The sequence below is a fragment of the Phascolarctos cinereus genome, unplaced genomic scaffold (genome assembly GCF_003287225.1).
Source record: "Phascolarctos cinereus isolate Bilbo 61053 unplaced genomic scaffold, phaCin_HiC Scaffold_726;HRSCAF=1367, whole genome shotgun sequence".
NCBI classification, from domain to species: Eukaryota; Metazoa; Chordata; class Mammalia; order Diprotodontia; family Phascolarctidae; genus Phascolarctos; species Phascolarctos cinereus.
In genome coordinates, this window is record NW_027556098.1 from 184,791,589 (window position 1) to 184,798,477 (window position 6,889).

The window sequence follows — 6,889 nt, forward strand, 5'->3', positions numbered from 1 at the left end:
TACTTTTATGGGAGAAAAAATGCTACTTTGAATTTTGATTATTAAGTACCAACTATTTTTATGTACTAGGTCAAGCAATGTCATAATGATCACTAAAATAATATTTTTTACATTTAAACAGGAATTTATTTTTTCACATGTTTAGAAAGTGTCATGAAAACCCAACCATTAAACTCCATTCAGTTAACCAGTATTTATGTGTTTTCTGTAATTTGGTATATCTTTTATTTTTCTCTGTACTTAATGACTCTGAATACCAAAACAGGCCTGCTAAATATGGTAACTTTTGCTATCATAATTTGATTTAATTAATCACATTTCAGTAAAATTAATAAAAATCAACAAGAACACATAGTTTAAAATTTTTCTGTATTTTAGATGAAAAGATTTAGGGAGTTTTAAGGATACATATTCTCTAAAAAATAGTTTCATAGACATTTAAGTATTAAAGTAAGTTAATGCAGTAATGTCAGCTTACCTGGATTGAAGCTTTCTTCACTTTATGACAGCTTCTATTTAAGTGAAGGAAAAAAATGTTTAACAAGTCATTTTTAAAATAAATTCAACAACGTATGATATATAGGTCATTTTTATGATGCATTAGTCTGATGATCCTGTCAGCAAGCTATAAACTACCGTGCAAAAAAATGTCAAAATATGACAAGCACCCATCATGCCTAGCTAGCTGTAAGAATGTGCTGCTCACATTTTAAACAGAGTTCTAAATAATTTATTTAAGACACAGTATAAAGGTACAGGTCTTTTTGGCCTTATAAGTTAACATGGACTTTGTGAACCTTTTGACATTATAATACATTTTTTAAAATGTATTTCAAATAATAGCTTAAAAGAATGCCATAGACTTAGGTTTTCATCATACTTCTTTATAATGTAGCCTATGTCCATCAAAATGGCTACATTTCATGACAAATGAATCAATTAAATATAACAATGAGTGCCCTTCATGTGATTCATAATAAAGTTTCTAAATATTTAATTTTGTGAAGTTAGAACATGACTAAACTGTCATGTGACATACAATTTATCAAGTGTTGTCCAGTATGCAACATTCTAGCTAATGGGGTAGATGTTTTGCTTTGTTAATAAATGGAGTCCGGGGACATTTAATGTGGTTACTGCAGGCTTGTTAGAAAAAATATCATAAGTGTTTAATAAATGTTTAATAAATTTATAAAATTTAAGTTGTTAGTAAATATATGATTCTTTAGCACAATTGACTATATAGCTCATTTGTATTAAAACTGGAAAAAAACAAGTTTATATAGTTTGTAACTTCTGATAAAATTCTGTTTTTGTAACTAAAAAGTTAATTCTAATAAAAAATTTTAATATTGATTGCATATTCTTATGGGATAAATGTGAATTTTAAGTATTAATAAGTTTTCATTATTAATAGTTAAGCTCTTCCTTTTATTATCATTTATATTTTAAATAACTAAAAACATACTAAGGTACCCAAATTTAACATAAAAATTTAATATAAATTTAACATAAAAGAGAAATGGTAAATTCTAGAGTTTGAAACAGCTTTACAGATAGTAATAATCCAAAAAAATGTCCAAACAACTTTCACTACCTTTTTCCCTTAGCCCTACAAAAATTAAGTAATATTATTGAACATCTAAATCACTTAGCCAGCTGCATGTAGGGAGTTCACTGAAGAAAAAGTCTGAGTCAAAAGACAAATATATTTATTCAACATTTTTCTGAAAGTTTTTTCCCTTTTTTGCACTTAGTAAACTCTCCACATTTTGAGAGGGCAGGCTTCACATTCTACAGCCATCAACAGAGTTCATTTTCTTCTGTTCATATTATCTTGATTGTGGAAACATGACTTTGGGTTACCTGTTTGTATATTCCAGTAGAGTTCTTAATAGGCTCATTTGGCCAAAACTATCATCAGGTGGTAAGAGAGAAGTTCAAACAGTGACCAAAGCTGGCACCAGAATTAGGAATTTATAGAGAAGCTGGATCCACTGGGCACAGACAAATTCAGGGGGCAGGGACAAAAGAACTGCTCTTAAGATCAAAAGATAGTCTGAAAGAGGATAATAGAAATACACTATGGCATAATGAAAAGAGTACTAGATTAGTTGGAATGATATTAGTTTTATAGAATATAATTCCATTTTAACATTCATTACAGTAGGGATTGTTTCATTCTTTGTGATCCCACTGCCTAGCATGATTCAGCCTGGCACATAGGCACTCAGTAGTAAGTGATTATAGATTGAGTCAGAAATTGGCCTCATATCTTGGCTCACCACATACTAGCTATGTGATTTTGGATAGACAACAACTATATTTCTCTGGACTTCTGCTTTCTCATCTAAAGCCCCTTTCAGCTTCAAATATGAATTTAGTCCCTACCCATTTTTACATGCCTAAAAAATTTTCACTAGGTTTCAGTACATTTGCCAGTGTCTCTGTAAAAATATATTTGTCACTGAGCATCATCACAAAGCAGTAAAAACACTGATTTTAAAATTAGAAAGTACAAGTCCTACTTCTGACACTAGCTGTGTGAACCTAGATAAGTCATATAACTCTTTACCCAATTCTTTATCTGTAATAGAAATAACATCACATCACATACCTGAACAGTATTATTATGAAAATGATTTATAATCTTTAAAGTGGTATATAAATTTGAGGTACTAATAGCAATAACCTGAATTTAAATATAATTTTACTTATGGAAATTGGAGTGTAGTTTCTTTCAAGCCCTAGAACTGGCTGATCTTTTTGGATTGTACCTATATTTCCTTGGTGAGAACACGCAGCCAGTATGAGAGTCCAAGGCTTGCCTTTGACTAACTTTCACAGTTTTTTATTCATCAAAAGCCTAGCTGAGAAATACTATGCAAAAAAAGAGAAACATATTGCTGAGACCCTAAATTTAATGCATGCCAAACTGGTACAGTGTTCAACAACCACAAAAAAAAAAGCCTCATCTATCCAAATAAAATGGCCATCATTTATATAGCATTTTAAAGTTTGCAAAGAACTTTACATATATCATGTCTTTGGATCATTGCCCTATGAGGTGAGCTCTACAGGCATTATCTCTGTTTTTCAGATAAGGAAACTGAAGCATAGAAAGATAACTTGTCAATTGCCACACAACTAGTGAATATCAGAGGTGAGATCTGAACCCAGGTCTTTCCTGATGCACTAATGATTATCATAGTTTTCTAGAGTCCAGTAGCCTTACAAAAAAAAAAATGGTAGAGGGGCAACTAGGTGGCACGTTGGATAGAGCACCAGCCATGAAGTCAGGAGGACCTGACTTCAAATGTGGCCTCAGACACTTCACACTTCCTAGCAATGTGACCCTGGGCAAGTCACTTAACCCCATTGCCTAGCAAAAAAAAAGGAAAAAAATTGTGGAATGTAGAGTCAGTGTGTGGCAATATCTGCCACAGGCTATCTTTTGAAGGCGATCTGTAAAGTGTGGATAATAATAAATGTACTGACCTCAAAAGGTAAGGCTCAAATTAAATAGTTTATATAAAGTTCCTTATAAACCTTAAAGGGCCATATAAATAACAGCTTTTGGTATATTTGGACAGAAAACAGTCACTGATGTTGAAGGTCATGCTAGTTTTGTACATATTCAATATTACAGTATTTCAGCAATTTCCTTGGTGCTTTTATCAAGACACCTTGGCAGTACTATCATATGTAAACTGCCCCTCTTTTCTGAAATACATTCTTGAAAACCAGGTATATCTTTTTTTTTATAAGAATCATGTTATAATTAGGTTGTTTCCTAACAAAATCCTTCAATCAAATAAATAATAAATGTTTGTTTTTGTCACAAAAGAAAAGGTACAATAACTAATACAGATCAAATATGGGGGATGAGAGAATGAAGATGACATGAGGTTGCAATCCTAGGGAACTGGGAGGACAGTGGTGCCCTTGACTGTAATAGGGAAATATGGAAGGAGAATTTGTCCATTCCATTAAACTTAAGATTTTTGCTTAAATTTAAAAGCCTTCAAAAAAAAAACCAGATTAGCTATTACCAGTATCTAAATATTTGAAGGAATCACTAAGTACTTCAATTGTGAGTTTTGGAAAGGGGTCCCTTGATCTTTTATCAGTGACTTGAATCTGGGCTTGTTCATTTTTTGCTTTGTTTTCATCAAAAGGTTTGGAGTAAAAAAGACCTTTTTCAAGTACCTGTTCTGTTGCTTGCTATGTGACTGGACACATCACCTAACCTTGTGGAGCCTACTACCTCTTCAGTCAGTCAACACACGTCATGCCTGGAGATAGAAATACAAAAATTGAAATAATCCTTGCTTTAAAGGAATTTATCTTCTAAAAGATGAGACAATATATGTAAGTATAAGGGTAGTGATATGGACAAGACCCGTGATTTCACTGGTATTGGGAACTACTCTACTGATGCAAGTTGGCACCTTCTCTGCAACTTATAGTCTTAGTTGTCTAAAAATCACTGACAGTTAAGTGACTTGCCCAGAGGTTTACACAGGCAGTAAATGTCAGAGGTGAGACTTGAACCCAGGTCCACTACACAATACAGCCTCCAAAGTAGACAGGATAATATAAAGAGAAATAAATATAGTACTTAAGGGGGCAGTTAGGATCAAGAAAGGCTTCATGTGGAAAATAGTACTTGAGCTATACCTTGAAGAAAGAGAAGGATTCTAAGAGGCAAAAGTGAAGAGGAGGTGCATTTTAGGCACAGGGGAAATGAGTGTAAAGGCATCTAGACAGATGATGATGTATTACATCTCAGGAACAGAATGCCAGGTTATATGACATAGTACTGGAATTGGATTAATGTACAATAAGGCTGGAAAAAGAAGCTAGGGCCAGTTTATAACAGGTTTTATAGAGAAGTTTATATTTTATCTTGGAGGCAATAGGGAACCTCTATTTTTCTGAATTTTCTGAGAAGGAAAATCACTTTGGCAGCTCCATGGAGGATGAAGTAGTATAGGGAGAAATTTGAGGCAAAGAAACCAAATAGGCAAGAGTTGGTGGCTTATCTAAGTAAAAGAGATGTTAGGGAGGTAGAACATAAGCTCAAGAATAGGAATTGTTTTATTCTTTGTATTTGTTTCCACAGTGCTTAGCACAACGTAGGTTGCTTTAATAAATGTCGTTGAAGATTAAACAAGATTTAGCAGCTGTTTAGATATATAAGGTATGAGAGAATAAGAAGTTGAGGACAGTGCTGAGGCTGCAAACCTTAAAGACTGGAAAAATGGTGGTACCTTTAACTGTTAAAGGGAAATTTGGAAGTTTTTTGGATATGTTAAGTTGGAGATGTGTAGACATCCAGTTTGAAATGTCCACTAAGCAGCTGTTGATGCAGGATTGTGGTAAAGGTAAGGGGAAAAGACTAATTTGCTATATAGGACCCAGTTATTTGCATAAAGATAATAATTAAACCCATGACAATTGATGAGATCAACAAGAAAAAGTATAGAGAGAGAACAGAGGACATTTAATAGAATCTGGAATACTTTCACACCATGATAATGCATGATAAGCCAGCAAAGTAACTGAGGAGGGAGACAGGAAAAGAAGGAGAGACTAGGGTCATGAAAACTCAAAGAGCAGAGATTTACTGTATTAACCCCACAGGTCTGTATAGCAGTTTTAACTTTAAAAAGGGCTTTCACATCTACTTTCTCCTTACGTTTTCACAGTAGTCCTGGGGGCATGGTATTATCTCTTGTACAAGGTCAAGCTACTTAACTAAGCTAACTAAGCTTTCTAGATTGAATTGCCATCACCTAAATTAAGTTAGGTAAAACCAAATTTGTTTAGACCTGTGAGATACAGGTCTGGTTTAGTGTATTGCGTTAAATAAAGTGGTATATGATTGTTTCATTATGTTCTTATCAAATTTTTGGGAGATCTCCATACCGAAAGTTTATAGCTCCCAGAGTATTGTGCATATCCAAACTTCACAAAGATATATAGAAGCTAGGCAGAGTCAGCCAATGGTTCTTTGTTGCAGCCCCGCTGACCAGCAGCAAAGTCCGAGAAAGGGTTCTTGACCGAAGACTGGGAGGCAAAACAAAGAGACGGGACTCCAGGAGTGATGGAAAACTGAGTCCACTTTATTAGAGCACAGCAGGCAGTTTTATAGCAATTATTCACAAGGTCACTTCCTTAATCCACCCCATGCTGTTCCCGTTAGAACACCATGTACTTCTTGTTCCCAGAATGTCTTATTACTTGATATATAATATACATGTTTGAGCTTGAGCTAGCAACATTGTTTATGGTTGAGCTTGCATAACCATCTTTCTTCCCAGAGTGGAGAACCGATCCACACCAAAGAGCAAGCTTCTCATCTGAGAGGGCTTATTCAGCCATCAGGGTCAGAGTCCTACTTACCTGTGGTCCTCTACAATTCTTAACCTTTTTTGTGTCATGAACCCTGCCAAGGACTGTGGACTCTTCAGAATAATGTTTTTAAATAATGAAAAGAAATGCTAAATTTCCATTATACATTAGCAGAAATAAAGATGTTACTTTTTTTATCCAAATTCACAGACCGCTTGAACTCTCTTAAGTCTGGATTCCAGGGTAAGGACCTCTGACTTATATCATTAGAGGTGGAAAGAACCTCAGAAATCATATAGTTCAATGCCCTCATCTTAAAGATGGTGAAATACAGGTTCAGAGTGGAAAAGTGATACAGCCAAGAATCAGACATAGGTATTTGGCTTTCCACTACATCAAGTTGCCTATTTAGTAACTGTGAGACAGAGGGGCTGTTCGTTGGATCTAACCTTAGTGGTAATATGAAAAAGAAGTGATTGGCTAACAGGGAATTGAGCAGAGCAAGTGCATTTGTGGTGACAATGTGGACAGG

The 6,889-nt window shown here is 34.4% G+C and overlaps 1 long non-coding RNA gene across 1 annotated transcript; it reads right to left on the reverse strand.

Annotated features, from left to right (window-relative positions):
* Positions 1-352: 352 nt before the first annotated feature.
* Positions 353-5,842, reverse strand: LOC144454335 (uncharacterized). Its single transcript, XR_013482732.1, has 2 exons — positions 4,210-5,842; positions 353-512 (listed from the first exon to the last, which is right to left on the reverse strand). It is a non-coding gene; the product is annotated as an uncharacterized LOC144454335 (long non-coding RNA).
* Between the last annotated feature and the right edge of the window lie 1,047 nt (positions 5,843-6,889).